The sequence below is a fragment of the Sturnus vulgaris genome, unplaced genomic scaffold (genome assembly GCF_052056855.1).
Source record: "Sturnus vulgaris isolate bStuVul1 unplaced genomic scaffold, bStuVul1.hap1 Scaffold_1739, whole genome shotgun sequence".
Lineage (NCBI taxonomy): Eukaryota > Metazoa > Chordata > Aves > Passeriformes > Sturnidae > Sturnus > Sturnus vulgaris.
In genome coordinates, this window is record NW_028276094.1 from 3615 (window position 1) to 21799 (window position 18185).

The following is an 18185-nucleotide window of genomic DNA, read 5'->3' on the forward strand; positions in this document are numbered from 1 at the left end:
TCAGTGAGAAATGGGGAAAAAATCCATGGAAAACAGGGAAACAATCCATGGGCAATGGCGGGAACAGAGCGAGCTGTTGTCGCTCGTGCTGTGGTGGCCGATGCTGTGGGGAAAAAATAAGTGAAAAATGGGGGCAATAATCAGTGATAAATGGGGAGAAAATCAGTGATTAATGGGCGGAAAAATGCATGAAAAATGGAAGGAAAAATTCAGAGAGAAATGGGGGCAAATATCAGTGATAAATGGGGGAAAAAATCAGTGATTAATGGGGGGAAAAATGCATGGAAAATGGGGGGAAAATTCAGAGAGAAATGGGGGCAAAAATCAGTGAGCAATGGGGGGGAAAATCGGGAAATATCCATGGAAAAATGGGGGGAAAAAATCAGTGAGAAATGGGGGAAAAAATCAGTGAGAAATGGGGGAAACATCATGGTGAAATGGGGAAAAAAAATCTTTGATAAATTGGGGAAACAAATCATTGAGAAATGGGGGAAAAAAATCAGTGAGAAATGGGGAAAATATGGGAAAAAATCCACGAAAATTGCGGGAAAAAATGCATGAAAAATTGGGGAAAAATCAGTAAGAAATGGGGGAAAAAATCCATGAAAAATGGCGGGAAAAATCAGATCGGCGATCGATAGCTAATGCGTGCCTATGGATTAGATCGGCGATCGATTGATCGCGCCTGCCGATCGATTATATCGGCGATCGATTGATCGCGCCTGCCGATCGATTAGATCGGCGATCGATTGCTAATGCCTGCCGATCGATTAGATCGGCGATCGATTGATCGCGCCTGCCGATCGATTAGATCGGCGATCGATTGCTAATGCCTGCCGATCGATTAGATCGGCGATCGATTGATCGCGCCTGCCGATCGATTATATCGGCGATCGATTTCCAATGCCTGCCGATCGATTGCTAATGCACACTATTTGCACACTCCTTGCACACCCTTTGCACTCATACAGAGGCAGGAGGTTTGTCAGTTCTGGTCGGGGTTTTTTGGGGCGTTCATTCAGGGGGATTTCCTCAAGGATTGGGACACTCCTTGATTCCATCCCTTGCCTGTCTCCCAAGCGCCACCCTGTGGGCAGAGCGCGGTACTGCGCGCCTGCCTCTCCCAAGATGGCGGCTCGGGTGTCGCTCCCCGACCTTCTAACTCTGGCTGCAAAAGGTGGGTGGCACAGCAAGGAGCCCGCTCGCTCTAGTGGGATGCCTGCGCACGACGCCGACACCGATCCCACGGGTGCGATTTTCGGCGGCGTTTCCAATCGTGCGGACATCTCCTTCAGCCCGCTTCGGCCCGGGGGAGAGGGGCGGGGCCGCCAGCGATGGTCCCGGCGCAGCCCGGGCAGGCTCGGGGCGGAGCCGGGGCTTGGCGAGGCGGGGCACGGAGGTCCCGGGGACGGGACCGGGCGGGGCCGGGGCGGTGCTTTAGGGGCGGTCCCCAGTGGTCCCGGGCGGCACCGGGGGCGGGGCCGGGTGATCCCGGAGCGGTACCGAGCTGTGCTGGGGACGGTGCTGCAGGGGCGGTGCCGGGCCCGCCTCAGGGTGATTGAATGCCCAGAAATCGCCTCCTCTGCCCCGTGCTCACACTGAGCTGCGGGCTGCAGCGTGCTGTCGGAGCTCCGCACACAGCACGGATTTGGGCTTCCCCCCCTCTCAAACCCTCTCCCCCTTCTTCCTCCTCCTCATCTTCCTCTTTGTCCTCTGTCACTGCTGAGGCTCTGGAAAGAACTGAAATTCTGCAGGGAGAGATGTCCTCTCGTGGCCCCAGGGACTGCCTCGGCACGGGCCACGAGCGCCTCCGGCCCCTGCCTTCTCCTGCTTGAAAAGATCACCTGGAGCCCGAGCTCGGGGGGGTGAAATCAGCTGAAATCCAGGTAACTCTGTCAAGTGCCCCCCAGGGACATCGGCGGGGCTGGGGGATGAGGGTTTGAAACAGCAAATTCTTTGGAATATACACCTGTCCCTGTGCCGATGCTGCTGAGCTTCCTGCCACAGTATATCCCCACTCCATGAGGCGCTGTGAGGTTATGGCAGTGGGAATTGAGCAGGGAATTCGGGGCTATGGGCATAATTCACGGGAGCTAGCAAAGCTGACAGCCAACCCCAAATCGGGGCACAGCACAGAGAACAATCTGTGTGCTGCCCTGTCAGCTCAAGCTCCTGGGCTGGGAAGTATTGGGAGTTAAATGTATGGAATTACACAAATCACAGCAACTGGCATCACCCAGAGGGACAATCCAAGGCCCAAACAATTCCTCCACAGTCCACTCTGGGAAAAACACCCTGTGCCTGCCAGGAGCTCTGACCCTGCTTTTCCTACCAGCTCCTGAGCAGTGTCAGGGCCACCACGACGCCTTTAAAATCCAGATAAACCCCAAATCCTACACAGTGAATAATCCAAAGAAAGTACTGAATTGTTGTCATTAAAAGCTCAAAACTCATTAAGAATTCTATGACAACAGTGTAATGGACTCCCAGGAACCTCATGAATGCTCTCGGTTTCATTTTTGTGTATTTTTACTCCCTCATTTGGCAGCTTGTAAAACTTATCCTGGAATTCAGAGGTCAAGCAGGATCGACTTTGGATTGACCTTCACCTCTGTTCCCACTTTGTGCAAACACAACTCGTGCCCAGGTGGGTGAACTCATCACCTCAGCTTTTCACTCCAGAGTATCCCCTCCTTATTTCCCTGTAGATGAACTCAGATCCACTCCTCACCTCCACTGGTCATCCAAGCGTCCATTCTGTTCCCCACAGGCCCTGGTGGCCCCAGGGAGCTCCCTTGGCCTTTCTCCTGCCCCTCTGCAGCCCGAGGTCGCTACACAAACAGTTCTTGTGTCCCCTCTAAATGACCCCGGGTTTTCTGCTCAATGAATGGCATGACCCGTGCCCACTGCTCATGATTCACCCAACCAAAATCAAGAGCAAATGTTGCTTGGGCTTTAAGAACTTGAAATAACTCTGAAGCAGAAGAAATCACCTTTTTCTTCTGGTTTTTATTTTTATTTTTTCATTTAAGATGCTGGACTTGCCTCTGTGGATGTGTGCTGAGCTCTCACTGCAGGGGACTGTCAGGCCTGAATGGCTGTGAGTTCGTGTTCTTCTCAGTAGGGAATCAGAAATTATTCTTAGACCATAGAATTGTTTTCTGAAACCTTTCCCCTTTCCTCTTTGTGCCTTTGAATTTTTCAGCTGTTCCCTGTTGTCACTTCCCCTGCCTGACTTCTGTGCAGCTCCTAGCTGGGAAAAACTGGGAAAACTTAGAGGGTACAGAGGTGGAATTTTTGGCTGGATTTTTCTAACATTTCTAATTTTGCTGAACTTATTTCCCCAGTGAGAAGAGCACGAACTCACAGCCATGCAGGCCTGACAGTCACTGCGGGAAATCTGACACAGTATTAATAAGTAACCTTTCCTGAGAGCAGTCACCACCCCCAGTCCTCCAGCCTTGTCAAATGTTTGCAATGAATGGACCCAAGTTCTAATCCTTAATCTAAATTTATGTCAGCTTTTGTTAGAAAGATACCGGACAGTAAATCATACAAGAGAATTTAAAAATTGCACAAAGAATAACAGGCCCAGACCAAACCCAACCACCCCCATCACCGCTCCACCCCAATTTTGGGAGAAACAGTGATACAGTTTATAAATACTCTCCTTCCACACTATTCAGTCCTTCACCGCACATCCCCAGAGAGGAGTCCCTCAGACCTTGCTCCCCTGAACACCAGGAGAGCTGGAGTTTCACCCAGATCCCACATTCCCATGGCAGTTAATCCCAGCAGGGAGGCAAAGAGGAACCCTGCATCCTCTGACATAGCCCACAGCACGGGCAGCACCAGGAGCCCTCCAGGCTCAGACCTCTGGTGCTGAAGCCTCTGGGCTTTGGCTGATCAAACACCACAGCTCTTGGCAAAGATGCCAGGAGAGTCGTGATTCTTCCTGTCCTGAAAGAGAGGAGGAAAAGAAAATTAAGTCGACTGCAGAAGGATTCCAGCTCTCAACTTCTGCTCTGATTCCTCACTCTGGGGTTTTATCCATGACAAGTGACACCAATTCAGAGTGCCCTTTTCCAGCATTTTTATTCCTAACTATTTCAGACATTAAAAGGATGCTCATTTCTCTTATTGTATTCTTTGCTTAATTTTATTAGCGGCATTTTCATCCCAGACCCCACTTGTCAGTTCTTCAATCCTTTAGCACTGGACTTGGCACAAAGGGATACCCGTGGTGCTGCATCACAAGAAATCCCAAAGAGAAACCCCTTCCAAACCTGACGGAGAAAGCTTTCAAGGCACTTCAGAACACAGACAGCTTTTCCTGCCTTGTCAGGCCACACCAATTCTGTCCCATCCACCTGAACTGTGCAGGTGAGGAAAAGGCTTTCCTTGCTCCTCGGGAATCACTGTCTGAGACCACAGATGTCCATCCTGGGCAGCACCTGGAAACAACGTGGGAAAGGCAAAATGAGAGTGTTTTCTATCAGAAAATTACTACTACTAATAAAAATAACAACCAGAACTTCTGGACAAATTTAGTAACATCACTTTGATATGAGAAATACAGGCCATGCCCATCCTTGTAGCCCAGGTGAAAACAGGAAGGAGAACTAGAGGAAAAGCAGAGTCCCTTATTTGATCTCTGGACACAAACGGAGGCCTTTTCCCTGTGAAACCAAACTCACCCTTCCAGGGTTCCTGAGATCAGCTACGAGGAGGCTTTTGGCACTCCAAGAGCAGCTGGGTCACAGCTGGATGCGGCTTGGGTCTGGGAGACACCGTGCTCCTTCTGGAATTATAGCACGCAAATGCCTGCTCCTGGCCCCAGGCCCGGAGATAAAATCTGTGGGGTTTTTCCCTGTGCAACATTGTTCACCCCTCCCAGGTTCCTGAGATCTGCACAGAGGAGGCTTTGGGCACCCCAAAGGCAGCCAGGGTTACAGGTGGGGGCAGCTTGGGGCTGGGAGAAATCCTCATCCATTTGGAATTTTATCAGGCAGAAACCTGGCTGGGTGCACAGGTCTCTGGACACGACCAGTGGCCCTTTCCCCTGTGAAACAAAACTCACCCTGCCAGGCTCCTGAGACCACTTAGGAGGAGGGGTTTGACTCTCCAAGAGCAGTCGCAACGAGAGATGCTCACACAGAAGGCCATGCAGAAGAGGAAACGAGCGCACCCGCAGCCCCCCAAGGCGCGCCCCAACGCCCCAGACCCGGCACCGCCAGCTCGGGCAGTCCCATAAAGCATCCCCCGCCTCCGCAGCGGCGGGACAGGCGGGGCCCGGGGTCCCGAGGAAACCGAGCGTGCCCGGAGGCGCGGCAGGACGGCAGCGCAGCGCCGCCTGGCGGCGGAGCAGGAGAGCAGCGCCGGGCCCCATGGCAGTATCGGTACCCGTGCGCCCCCTGCTGTCCGCGGCGATGCAGCGCCCGATGCCGAGTTCCACGCCCGTGTCGCCGAGGGAGAGGGGCACCGCTGGCTGGGGCCTCCCCGCCGACACGGACAGAAGCCGAAGCAGAAGCCCCGGTGCCATTGGCGGCCCCTACCCAGCGGGCCGGGCTCCGCACGGGCCCGCGGCCCCGCGCGGTATCGGGTCGTCCCGCTCCCGTCTTCGTCGCACCCGGCCCTGCTCCTGGCATGAAGCGCGTCACCGCCCCGCGCCGTCCCGCCCCCCGCGCGTCATCGCGTGCGTTCGGCGGCCCGCCCCGGGGGCGGTGCCGGGGGCGCTACCCGGGGCGGTGCCGGGGCAGTGCCGGGGGCGGCACCGGGGGCGGTGCCGGGGCGGTGCCGGGGGCGTTCCCGGTCGCCGTGCCGGGGTAGCCCGGGGAGCGGTTCCGGGAGCGGTTCGGGGGGCGGTGCCGATTGCAGTCCCGGTCACTGTCCCCAGTCCCCGTCCCCAGTCCTGGTCCCGGTCCCAGTGCCCGGTTCCGGTCCCCGATCCTGGTCCCAGTCCCAGTTCCCCGTCCCGGAACCCGATCACGGTCCTGGTCCCAGTCCCCAGTCCCGGTCCCGGTCCCTGTCTCCAGTCCCCGTCCCCGATCCCGGTTCCGGTCCCTGTCCCAGGTCCCCGTCCGCGATCCCGGTCCCTGTCCCATTTCCCCGTCCCGGTCCCCGATCCCAGTCCCGGTCCACGTCCCCGATCCCGATTTTTCCCCCCCTTTCACACTGATTTTTCCCCCGATTTATCAATGATTTTTTTCCCCATTTTTTCCCCATTTCTCACTGATATTTTCCCCCATTTTTCAGGGATTTTTTTCCCCATTTCTCACTGATTTTTTTCCCCATTCTTCATGGAGTTTTCCCCCCGTTTTTCACTGATTTTTCCCCATTTCTCACTGACGTTTTCCCCATTTTCCCCCATTTCTCACTGATATTTTCCCCCATTTTTCATGGATTTTTTCCAGATTTATCCCCATTTCCCACTGATTTTTCCCCATTTTTCATGGACTTTTCCCCCCCGTTTCTTACTTATGTTTTTCCCCGATTTCTCATTGATTCCCCCCCCCCCCCCCCCCCCATTTCGCACTGATTTTTTACCCATTTTTCCCCATTTCTCACTGATTTCTTTCGCCATTTTTCATGGAATTTCCCCACCCATTTCTAACGGATTTTTTCCCCACTTTTCCCCATTTCTCACTGATTTTTCCCCCCATTCTTCAGGGATTTTTTTCCCCATTTCTCACTGATTTTTCCCCCCATTCTTCATGATTTACAGGATACTCTATCGTGAATGGAAAGCAATTAAAGGAAGGGGGGAGGTTACCAGCCACCTGGTCAGCTCAGACAGCAGAGCTGCACACGCTTGTGAGAGCCTGTGAATTATAGCAGGACAAGACATTAAATATATTTACTGATTCTAAATATGCATATGCGGTAATACATGCATTTGGAAAACTATGGGGAAAAAAAGAGGTTTATTAAGCTGCAGAAGAAAGAAGAAAAAAATTGGTTTACAAGGGATGGCAAGCAGTGGATACCAAAAGCTCTAGCCTTACAATTGTTAAAACAACTTCATTAAAGGAGTCGTTCTGTGCCTTCTTTGGGGTGAGGAAAAAAGGCTGAGGGGGGCTCCGACGTGGTTTGGGGCACCCCAAGGTCCCTGGGAGAGGGAGCCGGGCTGCGCTGGAGGAGCAGGTGAGTCGGGCATGGGGGGGGGGTCATGGTGGGTGCCAGAACATTGAGAGGGAGGGGTGGGTGTAGAATGCATGAAAAACAGAACCTTAAAAAATAGCTAAATATAGTCTAAAAGGAATGTTTTATTGGCTTGTGTTTGGATAGAGGTAGGGTTTTTTTATAGATACTGTAAATAGAAAAGATAAAGAATAAAAATATAGAAGCAAATATAAGAAACCAATATATAAATATATTACATTACATTATATTATGTTATGAAAATAGAAATATATAAATATTCAGACTTTAAAAGGAATGTTTTATTGGTTTTTATTTGGTTAGAGGAGGGTTTTTTGAAAATAATATAGGCAAAAATATACAAATATGCAAAAATAGATACTGACATAAAATTATTATAACTATATATGCATATATATATGTAAGTATAAATATATAGAAATAAATATAAATATAAAATACATGTATGTAGTATGTAATATAAATAATTTATCGATTTTAATATGTTCTATTAAATAGTATGTTATAATAGAATGTAAATAGCATCTAGTATATTAATATACTAGTAAAAACTACATTAAATAGTATATAAATATAGAATACACAATATAGACATATAAATCTACAGATATAAATATGAAAACTAAATAGAAAAATATATTCAAATATAATTTAAAATAATCGAGTTTTTTGTTTCTATTTGGTTAGAGGCAGAGCTTTTAAAGAAATAATATTAAAAACTATGAACCTCCAAATATAGATGGATATAGATAAAATAGAAATAACATTAGTAATATAAATCTATGTATATAATGAATAATAAAATAATATTGTATATATGATAAATAGAATAGCAATTAAATTGAATATATGAAATATGTATAGATTATGACTAGAAATTAAATATTAAAAAATAGATGATTTATATATATAAAAGGTTTTTTTTTTTCATTTGGTCAGAGGCAGGGCATTTTTAGTTTGGGTCGGGGTTTTTTTGGGGCGTTCATTGAGAGGATTTTATGACGGGTGGGGACTCTGGTGCTTGGAACTCTCTCCCTTCTCTGGCTGTCCCTGACAGGGCGGCAGTGCCGGGCTGAGTTGGGCGGCAGTGCTGCCGCCGTGTGGACACAGGCGGGTACTGCACCGTGCCCCTCTCAGGATGGCGGAAGGGCCCGCGGGCCGGGACCCAGCCCTGCGGCAGCGCTCAAGATGGCGGCCTCTCTAGGACCCCGGCGGATAGGCGTTTACATAAAACGCCTGTCCGCGCTCGCCGGCGCCCTCACGCCCGCGGCACCGCGGACCGCGCGGCCGTTGTCGGCACGCTCTGACACGTCCGGGAAAATTGTCGGCGAGCGGATCGGCGTCGGCGATGTAATCAGGCATCTTATGCCTACACACCGGGGTCCTGATTTTTTCCCGCCCTTTCTGCCGCCATTTTTGGCAGGTCAGCCGGAGTGCCTCCCGAGCCGCCATTTTGAGAGTGCGGACACACTCAAGATGGCGGCCTCTCTAGGACCCCGGCGGATAGGCGTTTACATAAAACGCCTGTCCGCGCCCGCCGGCGCCCTCACGCCCGCGGCACCGGGGACCGCGCGGCCGTTGTCGGCACGCTCTGAAACATCCGGGAAAATTGTCGGCGAGCGGATCGGCGTCGGCGATGTAATCAGGCATCTTATGCCTACACACCGGGGTCCTGATTTTTTCCCGCCCTTTCTGCCGCCATTTTTGGCAGGTCAGCCGGGGTGCCGCCCGAGGCGCCATTTTGAGAGTGCGGACACACTCAAGATGGCGGCCTCTCTAGGACCCCGGCGGATAGGCGTTTACATAAAACGCCTGTCCGCGCCCGCCGGCGCCCTCACGCCCGCGGCACCGCGGACCGCGCGGCCGTTGTCGGCACGCTCTGAAACATCCGGGAAAATTGGCGGCGAGCGGATCGGCGTCGGCGATGTAATCAGGCATCTTATGCCTACACACCGGGGTCCTGATTTTTTCCCGCCCTTTCTGCCGCCATTTTTGGCAGGTCAGCCGGGGTGCCGCCCGAGCCGCCATTTTGAGAGTCCCGACACGCTCAAGATGGCGGCCTCTCTAGGACCCCGGCGGATAGGCGTTTACATAAAACGCCTGCCCGCGTTCGCCGGCATAAAAATAAATATGCATAAATATAAACATAGACATGAACATGCACAAACGTTAACCTGCATAGATAGAAACATAAACATAAACATAAACATAAACATAAACATGCAAAACAATAATAATAAATATAAATATAAATAGAAATAGAAATACAAACATTAATAAAATCAGTGAGAAAGGGGGTAAAATCAGTGAGAAATGGGGGGGAAAAACCATGAAAAATGATGGAAAAATCAGAGAGAAATGGGGGCAAATATCAGTGAGAAATGGGGGGGGAAATCAGGAAATATCCATGAAAATTGGGGGAAACATCCATGAAAAATGGCGGAAAAAATCAATGAAAAATGGCGGAAAAAATCAGTGAGAAATGGGGAAAAATGGGGAAAAAGGAGTGATAAATGGGGGAAAAAATCAGTGAGAAATGGGGAAAAATGGGGAAAAAATCCACGAAAAATAGGTGGAAAAATCCATGAAAAATCAACGGAAAAATCAGTGAGAAATGGGGAAAACATCATGGTGAAATGGGGCAAAAATCAGAGAGAAATGGGGAAAAATCATTGAAAAATGGGGGATAAAAATCAGTGAGAAATGGGGGGAAAATGGGGAAAAACATCATTGAGAAATGGGGAAAATAATCAGTGAGAAATGGGGAAAATTTGGGAAAAATCCAGGAAAATTGCGGGAAAAAATGCTTGAAAAATTGGGGAAAAAATCCGAGAGAAAATCCCCGGGAATCCCCGGGAAAAACCCCCCGGAATCCCCGAGAAAATCCCCCGGAATCCCCGGGAAAATCCCCCTGGAAAATCCCCGGGATAGTCACCCCGGAATCCCCTGGAAAATCCCCTAGGAATCCCCGAGAAAATCCCCCCGGAATTCGCCGGGAAAATCCCCCCGGAATCCCCCAGAAAATCCCCCCGGAATACTCTGCAATATCCCCCCGGAATCCCCTGGATAATCCCCCCGGAATCCCCGATAAAATCCCCCTGGAATCTCCAGGAAAATGCCCCGGGAATACGTGAGAAAATCTCCCCGGAATCCCCGAGAAAATCCCCCCGGAATCCCGTGGAAAATCCCCCCTGAATCCCCGAGAAAATCCCCCCGGATTCCCCTGAAAATCCCTCGGAATTCCCCGGGAAAATCCTCCCGGAATCCACGAGAAAATCCGCCCGGAATCCCCGGGAAAATCCTCCAGAAATCCCCGAGAAAATCCCCCGGAGTCCCCGGGAAAATCAACCCGGAATCGCCGGGAAAATCCCCCCAGAATCCCCGAGAAAATCCCCCGGAATTCCCCTAGAAAATCCCCCCGGACTCCCCGAGAAATTTCCCCCGGAATCCACGCGAAAATCCCCCAGAAATCCCTGTGAAAGCCCCCCCGGAATCCCCAAGAAAATCTCCCCGGAATCCCCGAGAAAATTCGCCCGTAATACTCGGGAAAATATGCCCGGAATCCCCTGGAAAAACCCCCCGGAATCCCCTGGATAATCCCCCCGGAATCCCCGATAAAATCCCCCTGGAATCTCCAGGAAAATGCCCCGGGAATACGCGAGAAAATCCCCCCGGAATCCCCTGGAAAATCCCCATGAATTCCCCGGGAAAATAATCTCGGAATCCCCGAGAAAATCTCCCCGGAATCACCGAGATAATGGCCCCGGAATACCCGAGAACATCCCCCGGAATTGCCCGAGAAAATCATCCCGTAATCCCCGAGGAAATCCCCCCGGAACACTCGGGAAAATCCCCCCGGAATTCCTCGTCAAATCACCCCGGATACCCCGGGAAAATCCCTCCGGACTCCCCGAAAAATTCCCCCCGGAATACTCGGGAAAATCCCCCCGGAATCCCCGAGAAAATCCACCCGGAATCCCCTGGAAAATCCACCGGGAATTCCCTGGGAAATTCCTCGCTGAAACCCCTGGAAAATCCCCCCGGAATCCCGGAGAAAATCCCCCCGGAATTCCCCGGGAATATCCCCTCGGAATCCCCGGGAAAATCCCCCCGGACTCCCCGAAAAAATCCCCCCGGAATACTCGGGAAAATCCTCCCGGAATTCCCGAGAAAATCCCCCGGAATTCCCTGAGAAAATCGCCCCGGAATCCCAGTGAAAATCCCCCCGGAATCCCCGTGAAAATCCCCCCGGAATCCCCGGGAAAATCCCCCAGGAATCCCCTGGAAAATCCCCCAGGTATCCCCGATAAAATCCCCCTGGAATCCCCTGGAAAATCCCCCTGGAATCGCGGGGAAAAAGCCCCCCGCATTTCCCGGGAAAAATCCCCCCGGAATCCCCGATAAAATCTCCCCGGAATCCCTGAGAAAATCCCCCCGGAATCCGCGAGAAAATATGCCCAGAATCCCCGATAAAATCCCCCCGGAATCCCCGGGAATATCCCCCAGGAATCCCCGATAAAATCCCCCCGGAATCCCCCAGAAATTCCCCCCGGAATCCCCGACAAAATCCCCCCGGAATTCCCGACAAAATCCTCCCGGAATCCCCAGAAAATCCCCCCGGAATCCCCGGAAAATCCCCGCGGAATTCCGGTCCATTTCTGTAGGAGAATAGTTTGTAAGGATAGTGCAGAAGGCACTAGTTGCCAACGAGTTACAGCTGTAGTGATTAGCAAGGAGTGGAAACAGCCTTGCCTGCCCAGTGAGGCTGGTTGTTATAAAAGCGTGGGTCAGCTGGCTGCCAGTTTCACTAAGCACAGCTCCAGCTGGAGGTGCAGAGCCTGCTGCAGTGTGGGCTGGAGCCTGCTGGCTGTGCTGCGAGGAGGAAGGGACACGTGGCCGTGCAAGGGATGGACAAGGTGAGAGGATGCTGTGTGTGGGACAGACAGGCTCAGGTGGCTGGGGAAGGGACAGGCTGGGGTTTAGCCAGTCGTACAGAGGAGAGGAGGAGTCGGTGCTGTGTGGAGCTGCCTGTGAGAAAAGGAGTCAGAGTTGCCTCAAAGAAATCTGTGGAGAGAAGGCATGAAAAGTGTGTAATGAAAGACTAATGTTGGTGCCTGTCATGTCTGTCTTGATATAATTGCTACACGTTTTCTCTGAATGCTTTAATTTAGACATACAATGAAAACTTTATTGTAAGAAAGGAATGCATTTCTCACCAAAGTGGTGTAGGGTGGGGGATCACAACTCACAGATGGCCTGGAAGCGGAACGGCCACAGGGGTTACTGTAACTGGGCCTCCAGTACCAAAGCCCCAGTGGGTTTAAAGGCTAGAGCTGGGCTGGGATTAGCACGGGCTATGCAGCTGGGCTCATGCACAGGTCTGTCAGCACTCCTACCCGAGGACAGTCCCTCACCTAGGGAGAGGTTCTAGGCCTGGAGATGAGGCTGAGTTTGGGAAGGGTGATGAGGACATGGTTAGGGAGGGATGTAAATGCATATCAAAAGACTTAATTTTGAGGGGTGGCAAGCATTAGCTATAAACCAGTAAGTATTTACAGCTAAAGGCTGGAGGTGGGGGCTGTCTGAGGAGGACAGGACTGTTTAAGGCTGAAGTTGGAAGAGAAACCTTGGTGAAGCTTTTGCGTTAGAAACGGCCTCACCTGCCAAATCAGATTTTTGTCTTCAGGATTGCATGAGTGAGGATGCCACAGCCAAGGAAAAGGTTCAGGTTTGGGAGGCAAAGGCGAGTTAGGCAGGGCTGCAGGGCTGGGGCTTGGCTGTTTCCATACTGCTCAGGGCAGCAAAGGGTAGCTGGCTCACTGGGCCTTGGATCTAGAACTCTTTCTGGAACAAGGTGGAGAGCTGAGGTTCATGCAAGGGGCCAGGAATTCTTTGTCTGACTGGAAAATGCCAGAGGGGCAGTGTGTGACTCGGATAGGATGATATGTTCGTCTGGCGAGAGTCACAAAAGAATATTTTGGTTTACTGATAACTGGGCAGCTCAGAAGTTACTACTTGACTTAGTTGCTGCTCCCATCTGTTGCACACATAAACAGAGCAAAGCAGACGAATTCTCTCGGAGCCTGAGGTCTTTGACTGGCCCTCCGAAAATGCTGCCCGCTAAAAAACAGACGTGGGGGAGGAAAGTTGTCAGATACAATAGAGCAAGAAAAGGACACGGGCTTCAAAGTGCCCTCCAGCAGACCACGGAAGTGACCTGTCTGGAAGTGAAACCAGCAGTCTGCTTCCCCAGCCTCCTGGAAGCCTCTAACAGCTACACAGGCAGTGAGGGGAGAGAACAATTCAACCTAAAAATAATTTTCAGTAGCGTTCTGCACTGCTGTTAAAAATACTGCAACCAGGGAATGTGGTGTGGTGATAACTATTAGGCCTGTAAGTCTGGTAACTGGGGCTTTTAGCTCAAACATCTCGGTATGGCTACTTTGAGCCTTGTAAAAGCTGCGTTAAGTCCAATTTCTTGGGTAGTTCTACTAGCTCTAGCCTTGCTTTTCATCCCCTCAGTAACAAAGCAACTCCCTCTCGAGAATGTTATTTACTTTCCATATTATGTGCCTACCGATTTCTGGAATTGCAAATGTCTTTGGATACATGCGTAAATTTAAGTTTCAAGAAAGCTGTCAAGCTAAAACAAAGGCTTGCCATAATGCAGAAGAAAATGTTTTATGGAAGAACTGAGAGGTCCCTACCTGGGCATAGAATTTGCTATACTAAGGTGTGTTCCAAACGGATCTGCCATCTAAACAAGCAGAAAAATAGTTGGAATGTAGTGAGTTCAATTTAACTATTGCTAGAAATAGGAATTATTAGCAGAGCTTGGAGCATGATATCACTAGCAGCAGTAAGACGCTTTTAGCTTGCTTCTCATAAATTACTTGTAAAAAGCATTTGTACCTAGTGTGTAGCAATTAATATTTCCCCATTTTCTTCCCCCCCGCCCCCCAGTCTCAGGTACTCCTTTTATTTTACCCTTTTCTGTCTTGTAACATCACCTTCCTTTATTTTATTCTATCTTCTGTTCTCAGAACATCGCAGCATCCTCTGTCAATGTGAAAGCATTTGTTCATCCTGTCTTGGAATGGCTGTCAATGTTGCCCTCTTCTGGATCACTTTTTTTTTTTTTTTTTTTTTTTTTTAACAATATGTTGCTAAATGTCAGGAAAATTAATCCACAAACACCAGCGGTTTATGTCCAAAAAGGAAACGGAGGAGTCCTTTTTGCTTTATTCGAATAAAGGGAGAGGCCATGGGACATTCCCCTGGGATCTCTCAAATTTTTGGAGGACGCAGCCTCCTTTTTATCCTATTTTCCCGGCCGCATTTCCCTCTCTCTTTTCCCATTGGCTGAGGTACTTGAGAGGCACAGACTTCCCGGAACGCCTGATACCTGAAATTCCCCTCTAATGTATAACCCTCCCTTTTAATTTTTAATTCTTATAGAATTCATAGTTTCCCCCCGTTGCTTCTTTCATCTTTCGATATCCAATTTCATTTATCAGCAGCCCTGCAGTTTGTTTGTAAAGGCAAATATCTCTTTCCATTCATCAATCAGTGGAATCCATCCCATTGTTTCTTTTATCTCTCAGTGCTAGCCTTATCTACAGGCTGATCCACAGCTCATTTGTAAAGACAAATTCAACATTCCTCTCAGCTAATAAATGAGAAGTTAGCTGAAAAAAGTAAAAACTGGATTTTTTTTCCGGTGTGTGTCGGACAATACAGTGGAGAGAATTTGCGGGAGGATGATCGAGGATATCCTATTATAATATCGTTCTCGGACATTTTACTATTTTAGATCATCAGTTGTATTCTGAAAGAAATCTATTTTAATGATATGTGTACGTTTGCACGAAGTTATAGTTAAATATAGCTTGCGGCTGGGCTCTTTAATGAATAGGGGTATTTTTGGTTTTAATTCAATATTTTATGCTTGTGGTGTGTAGTGTGCTGATTTATTTTTTAATGTTATTTACTACGTGCGCTTTTGTTTTTGAGTGAAGGTAACTTTCTGGATGGCTTTGTATTTGAGGCAGAATGAATTGAAGTAGGTTTTTAAAACTGATTTTTCATATGTACGATGGGGAGTTTAGTAGGGGCAGCTCTGATGGTGGGGGCTTGGTTGTTAATTTTATCAGACGGCTTTTGTTAGATACAGCTTTTAATTCTGGGAAGTTTTGTTTTTCTAATGTCGTGCTTTGAAGGTGGTTTTCGAGGATGTATGGTCTAGCTTTATTTTGTTTGTAGATGGTGTATGATAAGGGCTATGGTCTATTTATCTAATGCCATGTTTTTTCATTCAGGTGTTGATAAGGGAGTTCTTGAATGGCGTTTTGTGTTGTTTTTGTTTTTGGTGGGGCGTTGTTTTTAAAGGATACCTTGATAAGGTTTGCCGATGGCGTTCTAGCCTGTAGCATAAGGCATAGGGTAGTTTTTGAATTATTTTGTGGTGGTTTTGATTCTTGCCAGTATGTAGTGTTTGTTTGAGGTAATGCTGTGTAGCTAATTTCTGTGTTCTTATTAATATTAGAATTGGAGTGTTGTAGTATATGGGCTGTTATTATATCCTAGGGGTTCTATTTATTTGGTTTGATTGTTTTCTAGTTATGGATAATTTTTCTCAAAAAACCATTTTCAGAATTTCAGGCGTGACACAAAAGAACACTCAGATTGCTGGAAGGGAAACGTGTGCCCAGATTGTCTCGAAGCAGTGCTGCTGTCGGTTCTCGTTCAGTTGTGTCTTCTGAAAATGAGACTGTTGTATTCATTGCGCTGTGCTAAACACTTGTCATTCTCCCAATGCCAGGAAACAGATGAAGCTTGAAGAAAGAGGAAGGAATTTGGAAGCGTACAAACAAGCTGAGAAGAGGTTCAGAGATCAGGGTGCTCACTGGCAGCAGGGGCTGGGGTTAGGGCTGAGCAGGAGCAAAGCCGGAGCACATCAACCTCACCTCGTGTTTTCTCGGGGGCTTTATGGCCCTGGCAAGAGAGAGATGTTCACTGATGAGTCCCAGGCCGAGCCGTGAGCACAGCATGTTGTGTTGGAGCTGGGGGTTTTTTTTGAGACGTTCAGCAGCCACACTCTCTAGTCAAGAGTCCTGAGGTTTGTTGCTGCTCCACTTTCATCCTCATATCCAGCTTCCAGCCCTTTTCTTCTCTCTGTCCAGTGTGTCTTTTGTGTTCCTTTCTTGTCCTGTGTGCTCCCCATCCCATTCCCGTTCCCTACGGAGGGGGAGGGTGTGGAGACTGGGGGCTCCGACGTGGTTTGGGGCACCCCAAGGTCCCTGGGAAAGGGAGCCGGGCTGCGCTGGAGGAGCAGGTGAGTCGGGCATGGGGGGGGGGGGGGGGGGTCATGCTGGGTGCCAGAACATTGACAGGGAGGGGTGGGTGTAGAATGCATGAAAAACAGAACCATAAAAAATACCTAAATATAGTCTAAAAGGAATGTTTAAATGCTTTTTATTTGGGTAGAGGCACGGTTTTTATAGCTAATATAAAAATAAAATATAAAGAATAGAAATAGATTGGTATACATGTAAAATATAATGAAATCTAAGTAGCAAATATCTATGAAAAATCTAGTGTATAACAGAAATAATGCAAATATAAGAATATGTATAAATATAAAATAGAGCTATGAGAATGGTAATAAGAATGGGGTAAAACATCAGTGAGAAATGGAAAAAAACCACATGAAAAATGGTGGGAAAATCAGTGAGAAATGGAGAAAAATCAGTGAAAAACGGGGGGGGAATCTTTGAAAAACGGGGAAAAAAATCAGTGAGAAATGGGGGAAAAAAAATCCATGAAAAATGGGGGAATAAATCAGTGAGAAACGGGGAAAAGTGGGGGAAAAAATAATTGAGAAATGGGGAAAAAATCAGTGAGAAATGGGGGAAAAGTCGATGAAAAATGGGGGAATATTCAGTGAGAAATGGGGGGGGGATCAGTGAGAAATGGGGAAAAAATCCATGGAAAACAGGGAAACAATCCATGGGCAATGGCGGGAACAGAGCGAGCTGTTGTCGCTCGTGCTGTGGTGGCCGATGCTGTGGGGAAAAAATAAGTGAAAAATGGGGGCAATAATCAGTGATAAATGGGGAGAAAATCAGTGATTAATGGGCGGAAAAATGCATGAAAAATGGAAGGAAAAATTCAGAGAGAAATGGGGGCAAATATCAGTGATAAATGGGGGAAAAAATCAGTGATTAATGGGGGGAAAAATGCATGGAAAATGGGGGGAAAATTCAGAGAGAAATGGGGGCAAAAATCAGTGAGCAATGGGGGGGAAAATCGGGAAATATCCATGGAAAAATGGGGGGAAAAAATCAGTGAGAAATGGGGGAAAAAATCAGTGAGAAATGGGGGAAACATCATGGTGAAATGGGGAAAAAAAATCTTTGATAAATTGGGGAAACAAATCATTGAGAAATGGGGGAAAAAAATCAGTGAGAAATGGGGAAAATATGGGAAAAAATCCACGAAAATTGCGGGAAAAAATGCATGAAAAATTGGGGAAAAATCAGTAAGAAATGGGGGAAAAAATCCATGAAAAATGGCGGGAAAAATCAGATCGGCGATCGATAGCTAATGCGTGCCTATGGATTAGATCGGCGATCGATTGATCGCGCCTGCCGATCGATTAGATCGGCGATCGATTGCTAATGCCTGCCGATCGATTAGATCGGCGATCGATTGATCGCGCCTGCCGATCGATTAGATCGGCGATCGATTGCTAATGCCTGCCGATCGATTAGATCGGCGATCGATTGATCGCGCCTGCCGATCGATTAGATCGGCGATCGATTGCTAATGCCTGCCGATCGATTAGATCGGCGATCGATTGATCGCGCCTGCCGATCGATTATATCGGCGATCGATTTCCAATGCCTGCCGATCGATTGCTAATGCACACTATTTGCACACTCCTTGCACACCCTTTGCACTCATACAGAGGCAGGAGGTTTGTCAGTTCTGGTCGGGGTTTTTTGGGGCGTTCATTCAGGGGG

General features: G+C 48.7%; 2 long non-coding RNA genes across 2 annotated transcripts; one reads left to right on the forward strand and one right to left on the reverse strand.

Annotated features, from left to right (window-relative positions):
• Positions 1-1596: 1596 nt before the first annotated feature.
• LOC148218612 (uncharacterized) lies at positions 1597-4180 on the forward strand. Its single transcript, XR_015800298.1, has 2 exons — positions 1597-1886; positions 2549-4180. It is a non-coding gene; the product is annotated as an uncharacterized LOC148218612 (long non-coding RNA).
• Positions 2993-5681, reverse strand: LOC148218613 (uncharacterized). Its single transcript, XR_015800297.1, has 2 exons — positions 4287-5681; positions 2993-3960 (listed from the first exon to the last, which is right to left on the reverse strand). It is a non-coding gene; the product is annotated as an uncharacterized LOC148218613 (long non-coding RNA).
• Between the last annotated feature and the right edge of the window lie 12504 nt (positions 5682-18185).